Consider the following 25,217-nt stretch of genomic DNA (forward strand, 5'->3'; position numbering starts at 1 on the left):
GAGCCCCTGTTTGAGTTTCCTGAGCCGTACAGCAAATTCCCGTTGACTATCTGTTTTACATATGGTAATGTAGGTTTCCATGTTACTCTCTCCATACATCTCACCCTCTCCTCCCCTCTCCCCATGTCCATAAGTCTATTCTCTATGTCTGTTTCTCCATTGCTGCCCTGTAAATAAATTCTTCAGTACTGTTTTTCTAGATTCCATATATATGTGTTAGAATACAGTATTTATCTTTCTCTTTCTGACTCACTTCACTCTTTATAATAGGTTCTAGGTTCATCCACCTCATGAGAACTGATTCAAATGTGTTCCTTTTTGTGGCTGAGTCATATTCCATTGTGTATATGTACCACAACTTCTTTATCCATTCATCTGTGGATGGGCATCTAGGTTGCTTCCATGTTCTAGTTATTGTAAATTGTGCTGCAATGAACAATGGGATACATGTATCTTTTTCAACCCTGGTTTCCTCAGGGTAATATGCCTAGCAGTGGGAGTGCTGGTTCATATGGTGGTTTTGGAGAAGGTAATGGCACCCCACTCCAGTACTCTCGCCTAGAAAATCCCATGGACCGAGGAGCCTGGTGGGCTGCAGTCCATGGGGTCACGAAGAATCGGACATGACTGAGCAACTTCACTTTTACTTTTCACTTTCATGCACTGGAGAAGGAAATGACAATCCACTCCAGTGTTCTTGCCTGGAGAATCCCAGGGATGGGAGAGCCTGGTGGGCTGCCGTCTATGGGGTCACACAGAGTCAGACATGACTGAAGTGACTTAACAGCATGGTGGTTTTACTCCTAGTTTTTTAAGGAATCTCCACACCGTCTTCCACAGTAGCTGTATCAATTTACATTCCCACCAACAGTGCAAGAGCATTCCCTTTTCTCCACAACAGAGTTCTTGATGATCGAATAAACTTGTGTTCACGGAAACAATCAATAAAAAAAAAAAATCTACTTAGAAATAGAAAAAGTTTTATTTGAGCCAAACTGAGCACTACAGTGAGGCAGGCAGCCTCTCTGAGAGCTCTGAGGAACTGCTCTGCTGAAGCGTGGTTTCCAGCACAGTCTTATGCCTCACACAAACAGAGCTCACACATCAACGTGACAGGGTACATTCCTCCTAAGTTTCAAAAGAGACAGACTTAGCACATAGACATCGAGACAGCAGGACCCTGGTGTCTGGGAAGGGAACATTATCTCCCAGGGAGTGTTAACATGGATGCCATGAGAAGGGAGTTACCCATCCTTATCTTCAAAACAGACGTTCTTTACCTCATTGGTTAAAGCAGATGAGCTGTGAGGGTTAGACAGGCTGTCTTAGTTTACACAAAGTTCAAGATGAACCATGTATAAGCCAAAATGACTTCCCCATACCTCAATATGTGAATGTTTTCTCTGTCACAAACAGGTAAAAACCTTAGAATCGTGTTATCTGGCATTCTACTTCTGAAGATATACCCAGAAGAATTGAAAGCACACTCTGGCAGAGATATTTGTACATTCATATTCACAGCAGAATTATTCATAATAACTAAAGCCTGAGAGCAACTCAAGTGCCCATTGATCAAGAAATAGTTAAGCCAATGTGGTATGTATAAATAACAGAGTATTATTCAGCATTACTAAAGGAGGGAATTCCAACACATGCTATAACATGGATGAAACTTGTGGACATTTTGCTAAGTGAAATAAGCCTGGCAAGAAATAACAAGTATTGAGTGCTTCCATTTAAATGAAGTACCTAGAGTGTTCAGATTCATAGAGACAGAAAGTAGAATGGTGATTGCCAGGAACTGTGGAGGAGAAAGGGAGAATTGTTGAATGAGTACAGAGTTGAAGTTTTGCAAGATGAAAAAGTTCTGGAGTTTGATTGTACAAAATATGAATGTGCCTAACATTACTGAACTGGACACTTAAAAATGGTTAATTTTGTAAATTTTATAGCAATAGAAAAACCTCTCAGAACCTCCCCTGAGGGTAACCACAGAAGAGTAAGGGCTGATAGCTACACCGCAGATGCCCCCCGCCCGCCCAGCCCCATCTCCACCCCCACAACCCAGGGGTGAGGACTGACTTCTGTGCTCAGGACTCCCCACTTCAGTATTTAGAGATGTCTCAGCCCCAGCCCTGCACGCCTTAACCTCAGCCTCACTGACTGACCCAGTGCTCCAGGCTCTGCTCCAAGGATCCAGTAAGTCTCAGGTCACCCTGTTATGTAGGAGACTGGGCGCTGAGTTCACATCCTCCCAAAGAGACCTCTGCAACCTCAGAGTTCAGGGGAGTCAGCCTGGCTTCAGCCTGAGGGTGGAGAGACCCATTTTCCAGATGAAAGCAGGAGCTGGGACCTCTTGTGTTTGTGAGAGAAGAGGTTGGGGTGGGAGAGACTGGATCAAATCTGGAGGTTGAGACTCATTTCAGACCAGCTTTAAAACAATATTAAAGATTCCCCTTATACAGGGTTTATGATATGAATAGTGATGACCCCTGATGTCAGTCTCTCTGTATCTTGTTCCTCCTCTGTAGATATCTGATATAGGCTCCTCCTCTGTGGATGACTGGGGACAATTAAATTATCATGGGACTTGCAAGAAAAACTCTGTGATGCTGGCTCAGATTCCATTGTATATCATTGATTACCACAGAGATGATTGTATGGGGATTTATATTAAATTATCATGAGGGGTTTCCCTACAACCAATGCAACTCTGTATTCTTGCCTTGGAAATCTCATGGGCAGAGGAGCCTGGCATTTATCATTGTCCCAAATTTTTTTAATAGTGGTAAAGTACACATGACATAAAATTTGCCATCTTAAACATTTTTAAGTGTCCAATTCTGTAATGTGGAACATTTTGATATGACATCTTTTGCTCCCCTCAATCCTCTTACACTTTCAGTAAATTTAAAAGACATTAAAAGTTTTATTCATGTTTGTAGAAACCAAAGCTCAGAGATCAGAACTTGTCTGATGTGTTATTTTGCCTCCTGCTTCCTATAACTCCATTGTTCCAAGAATTATACTTTCATGGCCAAGGAGAGATAGATATTATTTATGGCTTTGTGGCTTGTTTTCTCTGCGGACTGTAACCTCCTCAACTATGTCTAGGATGCTGCATCAGTATGTTGATCAATTTGGTGAAAAGCTGGTCCGCAGGCGTCCACTGGAGCTCAGGGCAGAAAGACCCAGAGCTTATCTGAACACCCTCGACCTGGTGGCCTTGGGTGTGGGCAGCACCCTGGGAGCTGGCGTGTACATCCTGACTGGTGAATTGGCCAAAGTGAGAGCTGGACCAGCAACTGTCATCTGCTTCCTGGTAGCTGCCCTGTCCTGTGTGATGTCTAGTCTCTGCTTTGCTGAGTTTGGAGCCCGGGTACCATGCTCTGGTACTGCGTATCTCTACATCTACATCACTGTGGGACAACTGTGTGCCTTCATCATTGGCTGGAACCTCATCCTGTCCTATGTCATTGGTGAGGTGATGGATTGGGGGGGAGGTGTGGGGCTTAAGATCAGGAGATAGGAGGTGGGTTTTAGGTCTTCACTCATTCATGAGAGCACTTTTTTTTGACCTTGTGGGGTGAAATGGATAATAATGGCAGGAAAATCCCAAAATGTCATTCTACTGAGCTCTATCTTGTTTTTCTTAAATGATGGACCAGGAACCCAGAGGAAAGAGAACTGTAGGGAGTGGGTGAGAGGGAGGCATGTCCAACAAGCTCATCCCTTTACCTTAGTGAAGTCTTTGCTCAGCTGCTGGATTCATGGGATTTTATTTACATCTGGATTTAAAATTTCAACCCTCACCTTCCAGCCCTCTGACCCCAAATTTCTGTTATATTTTCCATTATAAATTGATCTCCATAGAATATTAAACAGTTGACTTATTTTGTGGATCATCTGGCTCTGCCCTCCCCAACCCATGAAAAGAGACTCTTTGAGATTAAATATTTTGTTTGGAGTCCCCTCCCCTCAAAATATATCCTGTATTAGAAACCGATTTATGTTTGTCAATGAATATTCCTTCTTCTGTTGCTGCAGCCACAGCCAGTGTGTCCAGGGCCTGGAGCTATGTCTTTGACAACCTGATTGGGAACCACATCTCTCAGGTGTTACAAGAAACTTTCTCTGAATATGCCTTACTTCTGGCCAGGTATCCAGATTTTTTTGCCCTGGGCCTGGTGCTGCTGTTAATAGGTGAGAAGGAGTCCATGATAGGATGTGGAAAGTGGGGTATTGAGGGGAAGCTGTGGTGGGAAAGCCTTGGGATGGAAGAATGGTGGGGGATTAGGACTGAAAAGAAGGATCTGGGATATGAAAAACTGGAAGGCAAGACACAGACCATTGTTTCCCATTCTTGGTATTATTGACAGTCTGGGCTGGATTATTCAAAGATTTAGAGGTGTGCATTTCAGATTTTTAAAATAAAAAAAAGATTTGTTGGATGTTTAGTAGCATCTCTGGGAAAATTAGAATATTTCCAGACATTTCCAAATGTCAACAGGTGGACAAATCACCCCAACTGAGAATCATTTACTTAGACCATAATTTTATTCTCTGTACTGATACCAAAGATGTGATTGTTATCATTTTATAAAAAAAATATCTTTTAAATTTTTTATTTATTTGTTTGGCTGTGATGGAAATTAGATATGGTGCGCAGACTCTCTACTTGTGCCACTCGGGCTCCAGTGTGCAAGGGCACAGGCTTGCTTGCTCTGCAGCATGTGGGATCTCAGTTCCCTGACAAGGGATCAAACCCACATCCCCTGCATTGCAAGGCAGATTCTTAAACACTAGGCCAAAAGAGAAGTCCCCAAAGATGTGTTTTTAATTGAGAGGAGATTAAAATAACATAAAATTAAACATTTTATTATTTTCCCAGCTGTATTGAAATATAAATACAACACTGTATAAATTTAAGGTTTACATGAGATGATTTGGTAGATGTATATATTGTGAGGTGATTGTCACAGTCAGAAATTAACCATCTTAAAGTGTACAATTCAGTGGGACTTAGCTGTTGGGCAACCATCACCTCTATCTGGTTCCCAAACATTTTCACCACCCCAAAGGAAACCCTTGTACCACTGAACAGTCACTGTCCATCGGCCCATCACCACCAGTGCCCTAACTCCCAGATACCACTAGTCTGCCTTCTGTATCTATGGGTTTAGTATTTTATATGCTTCATGTTCCATCTTTCCTGCAGGAATGCAGGTTCTGGGAGCTCGTGAGTCAGCCCTGGTTAATAAAGTGTTCACAGGCATCAACATTTTGGTTCTCATCTTCATCATCCTCTCTGGCTTCATTAAGGGAGACCTGCACAACTGGAAACTCACAGAACAGGACTACACACTGAACACGTCTGGATCCAGTGACACCTCCAGGTTAGAAGGGTTCTCTTGGTCATTGTAATGCATGTGGGGTGCAGAACTGGGAATATGGTGGGGACTAAAGATAAATGGCTGATGGATCCAGGTGACAACAGGGTCCTGGGGCCAGGGACTTGTGATACTAAGGGAGGAGTCCAGTGAGATGGCTGAACTCACCTTACCCACCTTCTCCTTCATCCCTTCTTTCACCATGTAGCTTTGCCCCTCTGGGTTGTGGAGGGTTTGTGCCCTTTGATTATGAAGGAATTCTCCATGGAGGAGCTACATGTTTCTATGCATTTCTTGGTTTTGATTTCATTGCTACTAGAGGTAACATGGTTATTGTGTGTTCCATCAGGGGTTTGGGGCCAGTTTGGCTGCCCTTGGCATTAGGAGTTGGGAGAAGGTGATCCTGGTTTTGGACATCAAGAGGGAATGTGATTTTGTGATTTCACCTCAGTGTTTTTTCCTGACCCAGAACTTCCCCTCTCCTGCAGGGGAAGAAGCCCTAAATCCTCAGCGGTCCATCCCCATCAGCATCATGATCACGCTCTTCATCTGCTTTTTGGCATATTTTGGTGTCTTGGCATCACTCACCCTCATGGTCCCCTACTACCAGATTCATCCTGACAGCCCCATCCCACAGGCTTTTCTCCACGTTGGCTGGGACCCTGCCAGATATGTCGTGGCTGTTGGTACCCTCTGTGCTCTTACATCCAGGTCAGTGTCATGGCTTTCTCCCCATCTACTGTCAGATGCTCCAGTATCCCAGCCCTCAGCATTGAGAGACAAGAGGGAAGGGCACCTTGCCCCATGTAGACTAGGGAACAGATGCCCTGGTCTCTCCTGTTTCTCCACATCCCCAACATGCTCCCATTTCCTCTTCCAGCTGCCTTGGTACCATGTTCACCACCCCTCCTGTGATCTGTGCAATGGCAGAAGACAGGCTCCTTTTCTGGGGCCTTGCCCAGATCCATGCCCGCACCCGTACTCCCATGATGGCCATCATGTCTGCTGGAAACCTTGCAGGTGGATAAACAAAACCCACTACATCTTTGTTTGACTTCCTCCCTTGCATGTTTCCAGTGGTTTCTCACTGTCTCTCCCACCTTGTTCATGCCCTCTTTCTAGGGGTCATGGCATTACTTTTTGAGTTCAGGGATCTTGTGGACTTGTGTCAATCAGGACCCTGTCTGTTTACTCCCTGGTGGCTTTTTCTGGTCTTGTCCTCAGGTGAGACTCCACTACACCTTGACTGGGGACCTTGGACTCATGGGGATTAATGGGGTTGTAATCATCTTCTGCCTTCATGCTGTCTTCTAAATGTCCTTCTCTGCTTAATGCAGAACAGATGTGGAATAAGCTGTGTGATGTTGGATGAATAGGGGCTGCTGTTAATACTGCCATAATGCCTCTAATTAAGGTACCAGCAAGATTAGAATTTAAGCAAGAAGGAAACAGAGGAAAAATGAGATGAAGCCTGATATTGAAGGAAGTCCTTTGGAATCTGTACCTGAAGGAGGAAACTCAAATATTCTAAAGAGTCTGGGTGACCCTATCAGCACCATCCCCACCCAGAAATCTGGCCAGATTGTCTATGGATGTGCCTCCCTGCTTGGTGAGCACTGGGATTTCTCTTTGGTCATACTCTGAAACTGACAAGATGGGTGGGATTCTGTGTCTTTGGCAGTTGAGGAGGAGTCATGGAGATATGATGGCCCTTTCTGATGTAAGCAGTTTCATGGGTGGACTCAAGATCCTGACATCTTTGTCTTCTGGGTCCAGCCTGTTCTTCCCCTCCTTGACCCTTGCAGTTCTCCTGCTGATCATCCTGAGCCTGATCCTGGCCCAGTGGCCCAGCCAGGTGTTCTCTGGAGACCCAGTGCTCACAACAGTGGCTGTGCTGCTGCTGCTGCTCATCACTGGGATCACGGTCATCATCTGGAGGCAACCCCAGAGCCCTATCCACCTTTATTTTAAGGTAAGTGACCTTATGTGTCCAAACTGTCCACCTCTGAGTGAATGAAGTCTGCATGCTTTGAGGTCTAAACATCATTTGCTGGACAAAGGAAGAAGGAAATTTGCTAAAACAAATGGACCCTTCCCTGGCCCACACTCAGCACTTTACATATACAATCTCAGTAGGCACTGAACATACAGCCTGAATTGGACTGAATGTAGGGTAAGGTAGGGTCTCCCTTTCAGATGTCTGGGCTGTGTTGAGGGATTAACTGACTCTGCCCACAGGTCCCTGCTCTGCCTGTCCTCCCACTGGTGAGCATCTTTCTGAACACTTATCTGATGATGCAGATGACCTCTGGGACCTGGGCCCAGTTTGGTATCTGGAATGGGATTGGTAAGTGGTTTCTGGGATAAAGACTCCACTTGAGTGAACCCAAATTGAACTCCCCCAAACTGTCTTTGATAGGAGACTTCTTGGGCCTCTGTAAATGAGGAGAGCACCTACTTTTCCTTCTCATTGTCTCATTTTCCTCCTAGGATTTCTCATATACTTTGGATATGGGATCCAACACAGCCTGGCAGAGAACAACCATCACAGCCACCAGCCTCCACCTCCCAGACTTGATAAAAAATATCAGGTCATGAATCATCTTAACCACAGGAAAGAGATGCTGTGTGGAACCCTCCATGCACTGGAGGATCTGCTGGTTCAAGAGACACTTTGAGCCTCGATGGAGTATGAAGGTGGAAGGCATTTACAGCCGCATATTTTTGCCAGTGGACAAAATGACTTTGATGTTTTACAATTTGTAAGTGAAATGATTCACCACTGCTGGATAGGCTATTTATTCTTGGGATTCCACAGTATTGGACAAAATGACTTGGGAATGTTTTCAACAATTTCTGGAGAAGAAAAGGCTTTTAAATTCTAGCCTGGAGAATATGGACATCCATTAAAAGAGTGGACATGACTGAGTTTCCCTTTATTCATATAGAATAGTGCATGCATCAGCAACAAGATGACTTTTCGCAAAGAAAGTATACCAGTATTACCAGCAACTAGAGGAGGAAATAAAATATTAACCTTCACATACAAAGCATGTTCCTATGCCTAATTTCAGCAAAAACACAGAGATTGAAATTTCAAAAGGAAACAAAAACACAGTCTAGATTACACTTTAAACTTGGCTGCTCAAGGAAACCCCATACATCACAACTTATGCATTTTGACTCAAGAGTTGATGCCATCCAGCCATCTCATCTTCTGTACCCACAACCCTCCCAGCATCAGAGTCTTTTCCAATGAGTCAACTCTTCGCATCAGGTTAAGACAAAAATCATTCCTTCCAAAGAAATCAAGGGAACAGAATGGACTGGTGGATCCCTTGCAAACAGTAAGTCTTCTAGGTTCAAAAGCATCAAGGTGCTCAGCCTATTCACAGTCCAACTCTCACATCCATACATGAATGACAAAAACAAAGACTAGACTTTAAGAAAAAGTAATGAATATGCTAAGATTGGTCATAACTTCCTTCCAAGTACTTATAAATTAGACCATCTGCATTTGACACTGTTTACACTGATAAAAAGGAAATGGATCATTTTAATCTTTAAGCTTTTTTCACCTCAACTTTATTGAGTTATAGTGCTTCACTTTCTGTGTGGTGGATTAGGTTGATATTTCTCCCAGCAATCTTGATTCCAGCTTGTGACTTCCAGTCCAGGACTGTAGCCTGTATATAGGCTTCTCTGTTTTCATTTGGGATGTTCCATGTCCAGTTCTAACTGGCAATAAAACTGGAATGGGTTGGTCCATTTCCACCTTTCAGAATTTTCCACAATCCTCCTGCCCCAATAAAGGAAATAGAAACTCATTTGTTTTTCCTGATCCAGCAGGTGGATTTGATCTCTAACTGACTGAAAACCACCAGGGAAGCCAGTCACATGCTCTTAGAGTTTTGACAACTTTACTAGAGTAGATGGGGAAAGTCTTTATTGAAAAAAATGAAAACTGACTTTTATTTTGCCAGAGGAGAGGGAAGTGGGTGGGAAGTAATGGTTGGTTGATAAAGCGTCTGCCTGCAATCTGGTGGGAAGAATCCTGGAGAAATGACAGTTTCTTGCCTGGAACTAAAAGGAACCTGGAAATCCATGGGAAAAGAGTCGAAGATTAAAAACAGTAAGGGAACAGATATAATGCAAATGAATTAATGTTTAAATCAAACAAAGTGGACTTTAAGAACATTGAGGACAATTGGTATTTCATAATGATAAAGTAAAACAGACTGTTGGTTGGGATGAATAGCTGATGGTTTGGTCCCTAAGTCGTGAACTCCTTGATGGAGGTCAAGATATTGTCCAGGGATTTTCCAGGCAAGAATACTGGAGTGGGGCTTTTCCTGGTGGCTTCCCAACCCAGGGATCAAACTCATGTCTGCTGCATTGCAGGTGGATTCTTAACTGACTGAGCCACCAGGGAGACCTAATCTTAGATCCCTGGAGTTGATGGGGAAGATCCTGGAGAAAATACTTTGGAAATGGCAACCCACTGGGAAGTAATTTTGGTTGATAAATGGCTAGAGTTGCATAGAACTAAAAGGAAGTGAAATTGGAGCCTGGAGAAAAGATTAAAATGTGTTGCTGCAGAATTAATGTTTAAATTGGGCTTATGGACATTGAAGACATTGGTAACAATGAAGTAGAGGACTGTTGGTGGGAATGAACAGCTGATGTAGAGTGAACGAGGGATGGAGGTCAAGATATTGAGTACAAGTTATTAGATTAATTTAAAAACAGATGAGGGTGAACAGAATTAGTACATGCAGTATCTTACAAGTTCTGAGATAACAGGCTTAGAAAGCAGTTCATGGAGACTGATTCTTTTGAGCAAAGCTTTGATGGAAGAGGCTGACATCACCTGATTGCTGTTCTTCCCTTACTGCTGGGGGACAACCAGATATCCCGTGCTACCCAATGTGCTGTAACAGGCAACACAGAATACTGTCCATGAAAGAGTCTTGATGAGAAGTTGAATCAGAATGTACTCAAGTTTCTAGATCAACTGCTAGTTCATAGAAGACCTAACAGTTTCAGCCAAAAACATTATTAGCCAAAACCAGAATGTGGGCAATTTTCCAACAAGGAAAAATGATGCACTTTCTGTAACAATTAAATGATATGACCCAAAGTGGAGAGTTAATGTAGACATACCTTGGAGATTTGGTTCCAAACCACTGCAATAAGGAGAATTGGCAATAAAGAGAGTCACACAATTCTTTGTTTTTCCAGTGCATATAAGCTATTTTATACTACACTGTAGTCTGTTCAGTGTGCTATAGCACTGTCTAATTAAACAATGTATAGACCTTATTTTTAAAGATGTTATCGCTAAGAAATGCTTACCATCATCTGATGACTCAAGGTTGCCACAAAGCTTCAATTGTAAAAAGTAAAAAATACAGTATTTGCAAAACACAACAAAGAAACTTAAATCTGTAAATATGTATGTATCTTTATATTCAATTTATATGTAATTAATACATATAAGTATTAATATTCATAAAATGTGTATCTATGTAAAGTATTTGTATTAAAACAGTACATAATGTATAGAACTTTATAATTGGGTAAATTAATTAAAATGCAGTAAACGTGTACACTGATGGAGAAATGTTTTATAGATGTGTGTGGGTGTGGGTGTGGGTACATTCACTAAGTTGTGTCTGACTCTTTGAAACATGGACTGTAGCCCGCCAGGTTCCTCTGTCCATGGGATTCTCCAGGCAAGAACACTGGAGTGGGTTGCCATTCCCTTCTCCAGGGGATCTTCCCAACCCAGCGATCAAACACACATCTTCTGGACTGGCGAGCGGATTCTTTACTACAGACCCACATGGGAAGCCATTTTATAGATTATACATTTGATCCATCATCTCAGTTTCCTGTACAATCATTTGTATGTGTGGTTTGGGCAGCAGACTTTAAGCAGATGGGGATATATGTCATGAGTAACTTGATAGCTAGGGAAAGGATAATAATATTAAAACAATAATCATCTATAAAGCCATGTGGAAAATTTGCCCAGTCCCAAGGGAAACCAACTAATCAGGTCATTGAAAGGGTCAGTCTGTGTTACATTTTGCAACCATTTTGCCCCTTGGAAAATTTTTTCTGTGTGTGTCTCAATGTCTTCTGAGGTAGTAATGTAAGTCAAAGAAGTCATGTGAGTAATAGTATAATGTCTTCTTATTTGGCCAGTAGAAAATCTAGGGCAATTCTATTCTCTAAAACCTACTTTGGCTGAGGGTTTTAGGTATATCTGTTGTGCTACAATTCTTTCTGTGGTTTCTTCAGTTATTTGAGCAATGGTGGCTTATAGATTTCTAAGTATATTTCTGTTTACACATGCCCTTGGGCTAGGAACCAAGATTCCCAAAGACTTTGCCACCACCTATCTCAGTATCCTGCTAACATGGATCTCTTGACTCTGTAATGGGGAGGTAACATAATGACCCAATTCCATATACCTACTTGCCAGTTATTGAGACATACCTTGGTTAGATGGATTAGTTCCAGTACTGCATATGAAGACAAAACCCAGGACAGCAGAAGGCAGATTTGGACAGATGGGGACCCTCATACACTCTTGTTGGGAATGTAAATTTGTGCAAACACTATAAAACACAATATGGAGGTTTCTCAAAAAGCTAAAAATAGAACTACCATCTGACCCAGCAAGTCCACTCCTGGGTATATATCCAATAAAAACAAAAACACTAATTTGAAAAGATGCATGTCCTTCTATGTTCATAGCAGCATCATTCACAATTGCCAACAAATGGAAGCAACCTAAGTATCCATCAACAGATGAATGGATAGGCCTTCCCAGGTGGTCCATTCACCTTCCAATGCAGGGTACACAGATATATGATGCCTAGTCCAGGAAAATCCTACGTGCCATGGGGAAACTAAGCCTGTGAACCACAGCTACTGAACCCACATCCTGCAAATACTGAGGCCCTTGCAGCTAGAAACCATGCTCTGCAACAAGAAAAACCCCTGCAATGAGAAGCTTGCTCACTGCAACTAGAGAGTAGCCCCCACTTGTTAAAACTAGAAAAAGCCCACGTGCAACAAAGAAGACCCAGCGCGGCCAAAAGTAATACAAGTAAATAATTTTTTAAAAAGAAATCAGATGAATGGATAAAGAAGATGTCATATAAATATTTATATATGTGTGTGTATATATACATATAATGATATACTACGCAGCTGGAAAAAGAACTAAAACTCTCCACAATAGCTTAATCTACTTCAGTCCGTCTTGTGTGGTTGGCTTTATTTTTTTTGTTTGTTTGTCTCAACTGTCACTTTATTGTTAAGATGGCTGAATTAATTACAAATTTAAACTAAAATTTTGACTATTTTTAGCCAGGTACCAAATTTTATTCAAAGAAACTGTTTATTTAAAAGTGGTCACAGGACAACTCAAAATGTACAGCAAGATGAATTAGAGAAAGATCTTACTGGCCAATAGATTGTTTCAATTCTCTCATTGTATCAGACTCAAAACTTTTCATTTATAGGAAAGGTAAACTGTAACTTCAGTAGATAGCAATACAGAAAGATTTTATCACATTGACTGGTTTCCATTTAGTCAGTTAACTGTTTCTAGCTGTCTTAACAGGGATAGATGTGTTTACATAACTGGCTGAGCTTGAGCCTTCTTTGCGAGCAGCTTTAGATCTGCAATGCACTTGGCGATTGTTTCCTTCTCCTGCTGTGCAGAGATGCTCTGCACCACATGCTTCTCCACCCAGTTTATCATGTGCTCTTGTTCCTTCTGACGCATCATAATTCTGCACAGAGATGTGATAGTCCAGGCGATTTTTTACCTCCCTGTATACTCTATGCAGCTGTTCCCGGTAAGTAACCTCCACGGCCATAGCAATGTTATTCCTTTGAACATCAAAAAGGTAATGGCGCTTTTGAACCAGTGCCTGCTGTGACTTCTCCATATCAATAGCATCCTGGATTTGTTTGATGGACGCCTGTTTCACCTCTTCCAGTTGGGCAATTTTTTGCTCATTGAGTTTATCAGCAAATTCCCCAACAGACGCACCATGTTTTTTAACTATATAGACAAGGAACCCTATTGTTGATATGACAGAGAAGGTCTCTGGAGTTATCGCCTATATTTCTTTGGAGAGTAAACGTAAGATAAGCCCAGTTCCAAGCACATAGGGTCCTGTTACACCAGTTTTAGGATAAAGGAACTGAAAGAATTCCTCAGGGATCAGCCCAAAACGAACTTTTCCTCCATGTTCAGGAAGAGGTGGTGCAGGGGCAAGACTTGGCTGCCCTGTGTGAAAGATCCTTGTTGCCTGCAATACCCCTGGACGGAGGAGGGCTGCGTTCTTCAGAGATGGGGCTGCTGCGGCGGCGGCAGAAAGTACCACCCGGGACAGCATTGTCAGGTAGCGTTCACCCAGCAATCTTCCCGCCCCAGTGACCCTGACAGAAGAATCTGTCAGGGACAGACGCAAGATGGACTCTCACAAGTCTCGCGAGAAGAGCGTGGGGTTGGCTTTAAAAAACAAAATGACAATAATGTAAATCAACTATACCTCAATTTTTAAAGAAGTTAATGTAATAGTCAACCACTTATATTTAAGACCCATGTTGCTGGTTTGTGCTCAGTGTTTTAGCATGTGGGTCATCTCATGGAGGTCAGAATCTAGTCAACCCTTTACCAGTACCAGCATCACCCCCTCACCACTCCACTTCCTGCTCCTGGCTTTTCCTTCTTGAGGAGCAGAGCTCCTGACCTCTCACATCAAGTATCACTTCTCTGTCTCTGTGCTCGGCTCTCCCAGCAACAGAACTCCTTCAGGAAGACCAAGTCACATCCCCTTTATCCTCTCCCATTAACTGTTCAAGACTCAACAAAGCACAGTGCTTGTCAATGTTTGTGTTGCTTGAATTCACATCAGACATGTTAAGCTGGGGCATAGCTGAGCTTGAAGGTCCCCACACTGGGGTGTCTCAGGTCAGGTGCAGACTGTGGGGAGTCGAGTCATGTAAGAGGACTGGGAGGGAGCAGGGTTGAGTGGGATCTCAAGTCTTACAGCTTGTATTTTTCAAGGTCCTTGATCTCAAGTGTCCACAGAAATGATCAATGAAAAGTACATAACTGAAATAGGAAAGAATTTTCTTTGAGCCAAATTGAGGGCTGCAGCAAGGGAGACAGTGTCCCTATAGTTCTGAGGAACTGCTCTGCTGAAGCATGTCATCAAGCACATTCTTCTACCTCATCCAAGCAAAGGACATATATATCAACATGACAGGGTGTATTCCTTCAAGGTTTCAAAAGAGAAAGACTTCATACACAGCAAGATGGCAGCTCCCTGGTGACTGGGAAGGGAGCCTTATCTCCCAGAGAGTGCTGACACTCATGCCATGAGGAGGGAGTTACTCATCCTTATCTTCAAAACAGATGCTCTTTACCTCACTAGTTAAAGAAGACATTCTGTGAGGGTTCTGTTTACACAAAATTTAGGCTGAATCATGTATTATAAGTCAAAACAATGTCCCCATACCTCAATATGTGAACATCTTCTCCATCACAAGCAGATAAAAATCTTAGAACTGTTTGATTCAGTGATTCTACTTTTGATGATGTAAGCAGAAGGATTGAATGCACACTCTGGAAGAGATAAGTGCAAATTCCTGTTCACAGCATGTTTCACAATAACTAAAGCATGAGAGCAACACAAGTTTTCCATTGATCAAGAATGTATAAGCCAATACGGTAGGTACCCTCAATAGACTATTGTTTACCATTAAAAAGAAAGGGAATTCTAACACAAGATACAATAGGGATGACCTTGTGGACATTTAACTAGGTAAAATAAACCTGACAAGAAAGGAGAGATATGGAATGACTCCACTTACAATGAAGTACCTGGAGTGGTCAGATTCATAGAGACAGAATGTAGAAGGGTAATTGCCAGGAAATGTGAACGGGAAATGGGAATTACTATTGAATGGAACAGAACTGATGTTTTTGCAAGATGAAAAACTTCTGAAGTTTGCACAAAATTTGAAGGTACTTAACACAACTGACCTGCAGACTTAAAAATGGCTAAAATGGTCAATTTTGTGTTATGGGTATTTTACCACATGTAAAAAAACCTCTCAGAAACACCCCGCTGACCGCAGAAGAGTCAGGGCTGATAGTAACACTGCTCCCTGCCCACCCAGCCCCATCTCCACCCCAACAGCCCAGGGGTGAGGACTGTTTTCTGTGCTCAGGACTCCCTGCTTCAGTTCTTGGAGATGTCTCAGCTCCAGCCCTGCCTGGCTTAACCTCAGCCTCCCTGACTGATCCAGTGCTCCAGGCTCTGCTCCAAGGATCCAGTAAGTCTCGGGTCACCCTCTTCTGTGGGAGACTGGGCGTTGAGTTCACATCCTTCCAAAGAGACCCCTGCAATCCCAGAGCGCAGGAGGGTCAGCCTGGCTCCAACCTGAGGGTGAAGAGACCCATTTTCCAGATGAAAGCAGAAGAAACTGAGAGCTGTTGTGTTTGTGTGAGAAGAGGTGGGGAGAGGGGAATTGGATCAAGTCTAGAGGTTGTGAGACTCTTCTTAGACTCTTTAATATAGAAATAATAGACTGAGGACCTGAATGAAAACTTGCCACCCAGAAAGGACATTTTGGAGGTTTTGCTGCCTGGAAGAGGGGTCTCTGGAGTCCCACTCCTAGATCTTAATCGAAGATTTGAAAAGAATTAAATTAGGGCCATGGGGACCGCAAAGGTCACCGCACCTCTGATCTTCACCATTTCAGTTGCTACCATAGGCTCGTTCCAGTTTGGCTACAACACTGGAGTCATCAATGCTCCTGAGGAGATCATAAAGGACTTTCTCAATTATGCTTTGGAAAAGTGGTCAGGAACCCCCCCGTCCAGCATGCTCCTCACATTCCTGTGGTCCTTGTCCGTGGCCATTTTCTCCGGGTGGTATGATCGGTTCCTTCTCCATCGGACTCTTTGTCAACCGATTTGGCAGGCGCAATTCAATGTTTATTGTCAACCTGTTGGCCATAGCTGGCGGCTGCCTTATGGGATTCTGCAAAATGGCAGAGTCGGTTGAAATGCTGATCGTGGGCCGACTGGTTATTGGCCTCTTCTGCGGACTCTGCACAGGATTCGTGCCCATGTACATTGAAGAGATCTCACCTACTGCCCTGCGGGGCGCCTTTGGTACTCTCAACCAGCTGGGCATCGTTATTGGAATTCTGGTGGCCCAGATCTTTGGTCTAAACGTCATCTTGGGGACTAAAGATCTCTGGCCTCTGCTCCTGGGCTTCACCATCATACCAACCATCATCCAGTGCGCTGCCCTTCCATTTTGCCCTGAAAGTCCTAGATTCTTGCTCATTAACAGAAAGCAGGAGGAGAAGGCAAAGGAGGTCCTCCAGAGATTATGGGGCACTGAGGATGTGGCTCAGGACATCCAGGAGATGCAGGAAGAGAGTGTGCGGATGTCGCGGGAGAAGCAAGTCACAGTGCCAGAGCTCTTCCGTGCCCCCAACTACCGGAAACCCATCATTGTCTCCATCATGCTCCAGCTCTCCCAGCAGCTCTCTGGGATCAATGCAGTGATCTACTACTCGACAGGAATCTTCAAAGATGCAGGTGTCCAGGAGCCAGTCCATGCCACTGTTGGCACAGGTGTGGTCAACACCATCTTCACCGTGGTGTCTTTGTTCTTGGTGGAAAGGGCTGGGAGGAAGACTCTACACCTGATTGGCCTTGGAGGGATGGCTTTTTGTTCCATCTTCATTATGATTTCTTTGTTACTAAAGAATGATTATAGCTGGATGGACTGTATCTGTATTGGGGCCATCCTGATCTTTATAGCCTTCTTTGAAATTGGCCCAGGCCCCATTCCCTGGTTTATTGTGGCTGAACTCTTCAGCCAGGGACCCCGCCAGCTGCCATGGCAGTGGCTGGTTGTTCCAACTGGACCTTCAACTTTTTGGTTGGACTGACTCTTCCCCTTGGCCGCATTCTACTTAGGCGCCCACGTTTTCATCTTCTTCACCATCTTTCTCATTATCTTCTGGGTCTTCACCTTCTTCAAAGTTCCTGAGACCCATGGCAGGACTTTTGAGGAAATTACACGAGCCTTTGAAGGGTAGGTGCAGACAGGAACCCGTGGTGAGAAAGGCCCCATCATGGAGCATCCAGCCCATGAGGGACACCAATGCCTAAGACGTGCCTCCTACCCACCTCCCTCCCGTCACAAAAAGCAGCCTTGACCTCATCAGGTTGTAACCCAGGACCATTTCTGAATGCTGCTACTCAATTCCTTTCTCATCCACACACTCGATGGGTGCTCAGAAGATCCCAAGGCTGGGGTTAGTCGTTGTCATCAATGGCTTTTGAAAATTTCATTTCTTGGACATTCTCTTCAGCTCAGGAGAGACCAAGTAAACCTGCCTTCATTTCAGGAGGGATTGGCCACTTGGTATGTTGCAACCTGGCCAGCTCCTGCTCCCTTAGGTTCTAAAATTGCCTCAGGGCATTTTGGGGAGTGGGCTAGAAGGTACCATTCCTCCAACCTCAGACTCACCAGGAAGCAGGTACACTCAAGAGTAGGGGGCAGAGAGGGGTTCCATAAGAGCTCCTTCTTGTCTTCCATACAGCTCTACTGAGAAAATAAACTTGAGTTTTATTTATCTTCTGGTTTTATTTGCATAAATATTTTTTTTTAATATAAAGTAATTTTACCAAATAATGAAAGCATAAGGAAATTGAGGTTAGAGGGAGGTGCTTCAGGAGAGGTTATAGGGTGGAAGATTTTATACTGAAGAGGTTAAGGTGTAATAAGAAGGGAAGGATTTAGGGAGAAAGGTCATGCAAAATTGGAGGATGCATGATGGGGTGTGTGAAGTTTGCACGTTGCCTCTTAACAATTTCTATCCTCCCAATAAAAACTCTCAACTTTCTCAGAAAAGTCATGTGCCTGTATAAAGAAGCTATTGGTTTCCTTTGGAACTTTTTTCTTCATTTAAGATTATATGTAGTATTACTTGAAATCTAGGATTATTGCTAAGGTGGGCATTGTAGTTAATAGGGGTTTATGGGTTCTAATTTTGGATGGAGTCCAGAGAAGGGATGGTTATTTCTACAAAGCCTCTCTCCCTTCACTGGACCAAGCAGCTTCCTTCTCTGTAGTGAACTCACTTTTTAAAAAAAAATATTCCTATCATCCATCTGGTGGGAGAGCCTCCCAAGTGAGTAACCAAAAATCTTGGTTCTTAGTAGAGGTTCATTATTTCTTCAGTTTGTTGTTTAGAGGATTTTAGATGTTGATTTTTATTTTGCTTTAAGCCATAGCTTTGAAAGAACTTAGAGATGTTTATAGCTAACTTGGAATTTGCAACCTCAGTGCCGGAAGATGATTTTTTTTCCTGAACAATTATTATCCAGTTGACGTGTGTTATTACATGAGGGTCATCTCATGCTTGTTTATGTCAGCTTACCATGTGAAGTTACCCTTGTTACCACATTACATGGTGTTACGTCAGGTGCCCCCTGAGGGACTTGAACTTTCCTGTAGACCACACGTGACAGTCTGTGTGGATGTGCGGCAAGGCCCACACATGAGCGTGAACATTTGTGCACCATCACGAAACAGTTGCTGGTTATCTTGTTAGGTTCCTAAGTCCCCTACTGGGTATAATGTGTTCAGACTCATTCGTGTATATGTAAACAACACTGCCTCTGCTGGGTGGAATCTGCATCAACGGTTTTCTTTGAAACTTCAGAGTTCCATCCCATCTGGCTGCCTTTCCTTGTTGGAGAGGACAGAGAGAACTCCCTAAATGTTGAGACTGAGAGTGGAGGACTCACTCTCCACTCAGACAGCAGGAGAAGACAGGAAAGAGTGTTAGACCAGGACATGATGCCTCCTGGGTGCGCTGGAAGGGCGTCATGGGGGAGAGGGGGGCATTCTTAAGGGGACAATAAGCTTCTAGATCTGGGGTGGCCAGAGGGTTTGCTGAGATGGAGGGATTACATTTACCACAGCCCACGGCCACTTCCAGGATCATCCAGTATTTTTAGAAGTGGAGACTGGGCTCTTCATCCCTCCTTCATATGTTGTTTGATCTCCCTTAGCTTCTTTGGTGCTTACATATTTCAAGCCCTTCAGTCAAACCCTCGCCTATGACAGTATTTGGGTTCTAAGTTCTCACCATTCCCTCTGGTTGCTGAGGCTTTGGGTACAAAACTTGCAGTGCCTTGGGACAGGGCTTTGCCATGGCCGGGGACTGTCCTCCAGCTGCACCTCTGCTCCGACTCCTCAGACCAGCAGGTTGGCAGTGGTGCAGCATGGAATGTTTCCAGTTCTCAGTGACCAGGTTGTGAATAATTTCCAAATGGACTTTTTATATTATTGTTGCTACAGTTCTTTGTTTTGAAATAAAATTCTGAATGTACATATATAACATCACAGGCTTAGCTTTGTGTGCAGGGGTGGGGTTGGGGGGAACCTTCCTCTGTAACAATAAATCAGCTTTAAACACCGTGTGGCTGCTCAGTTCTTGTTGTAACCTAAGTAAGTTTCTTATACGAGAGTTTTGTACAAATGAAAATAGCCATACTCGTTTATTATGCACAGATGAAATGGAAAAGCCTTAGTGCGTTGTCTTGCATACTTAATAAATTATGTTGCTTGCTTTCAAAAAAAGAAAGAAAGAAAAAATAGTAACGATTCCCCTTATCCAGGGTTTGTGATGTAAATACTGATGTCAGTCTCCTGTATACTGTTGACCCTCTGTATTTGTGGACTCCTTCTCTGTGGACACGGGGATGATGTAAGGGACTTGAGGACCCCCAGATTGTTATACCTCAGAGATGACTGTATGGTGATTTATACTAAATTACAATCAGATTGTTCCAACCCACAACTCTGTGAAGCTGGCTGTATTGTTTACTATGGCAGCAATTTAGGAAATATAGTAACAGACCACAGAGCATAAAGTTTGCCCTCTTAAAAATGTTTGTGTCCATTTCAGTAATGTTGCACTCTTTGAATGCAACATGTTTTGCCCCCCTCAATCCTCTTACACTTCCAATAACTTTGAAATGTATTAAAAGTTTCATTTGTGTTTGTAGAAACCAAAGCTCGGAGATGGAGAGCTTGCCCCGTATGTCCTTTTATCACCTGCCCCTCACAACTCCATTGTGCTATGGACTTGGACTCCAGGGCTGAGGGCAGATGATGTTCTTGATGGCTTTGTGCCTTGTTTCTTCTGCAGAACATAACCTCCTCATCTATGTCTGCTGCTGCTGCTGCTGCTAAGTCGCTTCAGTCGTGTCCAACTCTGTTCGACCCCATAGACTGCAGCCCACCAGGCTCCCCCGTCCCTGGGATTCTCCAGGCAAGAACACTGGAGTGGGTTGCCATTTCCTTCTCCAATGCATGAAAGTGAAAAGTGAAAGTGAAGTTGCTCAGTCATGTCTGACTCTTAGCAACCCCATGGACTGCAGCCTACCAGGCTCCTCTGTCCATGGGATTTTCCAGGGAAGAGTACCAGAGTGGGGTGCCATTGCCTTCTCCGCATCTATGTCTAGGATGCTGCATTAATATGTTTGACAGTTTGCTCAGAAGCTGGTCGGCAGGCGGCCACTGGAACCCATAGAGGAGTCTGAGAGTCCCGAAGCTCATTTGAACACCCTTGACCTGGTGGCCTTGGGTGTGAGCAGGACCCTGGGAGCCAGCGTGTACATCCTCACTGGTGCAGTGGCCCTGTCTGTCACTGGACCAGCGACTGTCATCTCCTTCTTGGTGGCTGGCCTGTCTTGTGTGATGTCTGGGCTCTGCTATGCTGAGTTTGGGGCCCGGGTACTATGCTTTGGTACTGTGTATCTCTACAGCTATGTCACCGTGGGACAACTGTGTGCCTTCACCACTGGCTGGAACCTCATACTGTCCTTAGCCAAATGATGGATCAGGGGAAGTTGTGGGTTTAAGATCAGAAAACAAGGAGGCAGGATTTAGTTCTTCACTCTTCACTCATTCATGAGAATCTTGTTATCCACCTTGTGGGGTAAAGAGGATAACAGTGGCAGGAAACTCCCACAATGTCATTCTATTCATCTCTATCCTGCTTTCTTTAAATGATGGACCAAGAACCCAGGGATCAGGGAACTGTAGGGAGTGTGTGAGAAGGAGGCATGTCCCATGGGCTCATCCCTTCACCATTTCGAAGTCTTTGCTCGACTGCTGCCTTCATAGAATTTTCCCTTATATCTTGTTTTAAAATTTCTAGTCTCACTTTCCAGCTCTCCTGGTCCCAATTTCCTGTGATATTTTCTTGCATAACATTGATCTCCTCCTCGCATATTAAATAGCTGACCTATTTTGTGAAGGCTTTCCAGGTGGTGCAATGGTAAAGAATCTGCCTGCCAATGCAGAAGACGAGACATGGGTTCCATCCCTGGGTGGGAAGATTCCCTGGATTAGCAAATGGCAACCCACTCCAGCATTCTTGCCTGGGAAATCCCATGGACAGAGAAGCCTGGAGGGCTACAATCCATGGGGTTGCAATGAATCAGACAAGACTGAGTCGCGCACTCTCACACACACACACAATTTTGTGAATCATCTGGGTTTTCCCATCCCAGCCCTTGAAAAGAATCTCTTTGCAATTAGGTATTTTGTTTGGGTTCCCTCCCCAAAAAAAATATAGCCCATGGCCGTGTTAGGAATCTACTTATGTTTGTCAATGAATATTCCTTCTGCCACTGCAGGCACCACCAGTGTAGCCCAGGCCTGGAGCTACACCTTTGACAGCCTCATTGGGAACCACATCTCTCAGGCATTACAGGAAACTTTCTCTCCATATATGCCCTCTTTCCTGGCCACGTACCCAGACTTTTTTACCCTGGGCCTGGTGCTGCTGATCACCAGTGAGTCAGGGGTCAGAGAAGAATGGGAAGAGCAGAGCGTCGAGGGGGAGCTGGGGTGGGAAAGGCTTGGGTGGCAGAATGGTGGGGGATTAGGGCTGGAATGGTCTCTGATGTGAGAGCAAGAGAGGCAAGACATAGACCATTGTTTCCCATTCTTGGCATCATTGCCAGTTTGGGTTGGATCATTCATAGGTATAGGGGTGTACGTTTCAACTTTTTTAGAAAATCATTGTTGGATGTTGAGTAACATTTCTGACATTTACCCACTAGATACCAGTGATACCCACCTCCTAAACTGTGAAAATCAGAATATCTGGAGACATTGTCAAATGTTCCTTAGGGGACAAAATCATTCCCAGGCTGAGATTCATTTACGTAGACCTATTAGTATCTCTTCTGTATTGAGACCAAATTGTGGTTTTAATTGAGGAGAAATTAGCATAGCACAAAATTAAACATTTTATTATTTTTCCCAGGTTTATTGAGATATGAATACAACACTGTACAAATTTAATGTATACAGGTAATGATTTGGTAGATGTATATATTGTGAGATGATTGTCATGTAAGAAATTAACCATCTGAAAGTGTACAATTCAGTGGTACTTAGTATATTCACAATGTTGGGCAACCACCTCCATTGAGTTCCAAATATATTTTTAAATAAAAACATTTGATTTCAAGGCCAAGCATGTTTCAAATCTGTAAGCAAGATCACCCAACTCAAAATAGCAAAAGAGTACCCCTATCAAGTGAGTTTCCAAACATTTTTATCACCTTAAAAGGAAATCCCATACCCACTGAGCAGACAGTTTCATCTGTCCAGCACCAATCCCTCAGCTCTTGGCAACTGTCTATGGATTTAGTTACCTTGGATGTCTCATATTACATCTTTCCCGCAGGCGTACTGGCTCTGGGAACTGGTGAGTCAGCCTGGGTTTACAAAGTGTTCACGGGCATCAACATTTTGGTTCTCAGCCTCATCATTGTCTCTGGCTTCGTTAAGCGAGACCTGCACAACTGGAAGCTCACAGAACAGGACTATAAGCTGACTACGTCTAGATCCAGAGGGACTAACCACCCACGTGTGCTTCTCTGGTGGCTCAGACAGTAAAGAATCTGTCTGCAATGCAGGAGACCCAAGTTCAATAGAGAAGATCTACAGAAGGGAATGGCAATCCACTCCAGTACTCTTGCTTGGAGAATCCCATGAAAAGAGGTTACAGTCCATAGAGTCCCAAAGGCAGACACGACTAAGTGACTAATACTTCCCACCCACGTGGGTCTCCCTTTCAGACGTCAGGAGTATGTTCAAGGATGAACTGACTTTGCCCACAGGTTCCTGCTTTGCCTGTCCTCGCACTGGTGAGCACCTTTGTGAACATTTACTTGATGATGCAGAAGACCTCTTGGATCTGGATCCTGTTTGGCATCTGGATGGTGATTGTTAAGTGGCTTCCTTGGATAATGAGACAGTTTGAGTGACAAAACCCAACCATCTTCCTACAACCTCTCCCCTAAACTGTGTCAGATGCCATGATAGGAGGCCTATTGGGCGTTTGTAAACAAGGAGAGCGCCTACTTTTCCTTCTCATTGTCTCATCTCCCTACTAGGATCTGTCATATACTTTGGATATGGGATCCGACACAGCTTGGAGGAGAACAATGATCAATAGCCACAAGCCTCCACCTTCCAGACTCTTGACAAAAGCATTCCTGCTGCTGAGTCATCTTAACCACAGGACATAGATGCTGTGTGGCATTCCTCCATGCACTGAAGGGTCTGCTGGCTCAAAGATACTCTGAGCCTCTATGGAGTGTGAATGTGGGATGCATTTACAGCCATAAATATTTTGCCAGCGGACAAAACAACTTTGACCTTGTACTTCTTTTTGGCATAACTTTTGGAAACTTAGTTCCCAGATGAGAGAATGAACCCCCGGACCATAGCAAGGAAACCGCCAAGTCCTAACCCCTGGGCCTCTAGGGAATTCCCAATGCTGAACAATTTCTATGTAAACTTTTAAAAATAAAATATGCATAGAGGAAAGTGCATGCTTCGGAAGTGTGCAGCGAGATCAGTTTTCACCAGAAAGTACCATATTGTAATCAACAACCAGAGGAAGAAAGAAAATTATTAGCTTGCTCATTGCAAACAGTTACTCAGCCACAAAAAAAGAACCAAACTCTGCACACAGCTTCAGCCGCTCCTTTACATCTTGTGTGGTTGAATTTTTTTTTTAATTTAGACTATTTTAAACGGATTATACTTCCATTTTTTTGTCAGTTAGTGTAAAAGTCAAGTGGAACGTCCCAGGTAGCTCAGTGGTAAAGAGTTCACCTGCCAATGCAGGAGATGTTGATTCAATCCCTGGGCCAGGAAGATCCCCTAGAGAAGGAAATGGCAACCCATTTCAGTATTCCTGCCTGGAAAATTCCATGAACAGAGGAGCCTGGTGGGCTACAGTCCATTGGGTCACCAAGAGTCGGACACGACATAGCTACTAAACACCAACAACAAAGAGCCAACTACTACATTTAAGCCCCATTTTGAAGGTCTGTGCCCAGTGTTTTAGCACGTTTGATGCACGCCAGAATCTAGTAAACCCTTCAGCAGTACCCCATCTGCCCTTCACCCCTCCACTTCCTGCTCCAGGTTTTCCTTCGTGAGAAGCAGAGCTCCTGACCTCTGACATCACGTATCACTTCCCTGCCTGCAAGCTCAGCTCTCCCAGCAAACAAGCAGCTCTCCAAGAGCTCCTTGGAGAAAGGACAAAGTCACATCCTTTTTATCCCCTTCCATCCATTTGTGCAAGACTGGACACAGGCACCTTGCTTATCCAATGCTTATGTAGCTTGAATTAACATCGGAGACTTTAAGCCCCTCTTCT

At 43.8% G+C, this 25,217-nt stretch overlaps 3 pseudogenes; 2 read left to right on the forward strand and 1 right to left on the reverse strand.

The window, feature by feature from the left end:
- Positions 1-3,115: 3,115 nt before the first annotated feature.
- On the forward strand, positions 3,116-24,062 carry LOC102267541 (cationic amino acid transporter 3-like; annotated as a pseudogene).
- Positions 12,714-13,894, reverse strand: LOC138991666 (ATP synthase F(0) complex subunit B1, mitochondrial pseudogene; annotated as a pseudogene).
- LOC102268375 (solute carrier family 2, facilitated glucose transporter member 3 pseudogene) lies at positions 16,058-17,700 on the forward strand (annotated as a pseudogene).
- Positions 24,063-25,217: the final 1,155 nt, after the last annotated feature.

This window comes from Bos mutus, chromosome 18 (genome assembly GCF_027580195.1).
Source record: "Bos mutus isolate GX-2022 chromosome 18, NWIPB_WYAK_1.1, whole genome shotgun sequence".
NCBI lineage: Eukaryota > Metazoa > Chordata > Mammalia > Artiodactyla > Bovidae > Bos > Bos mutus.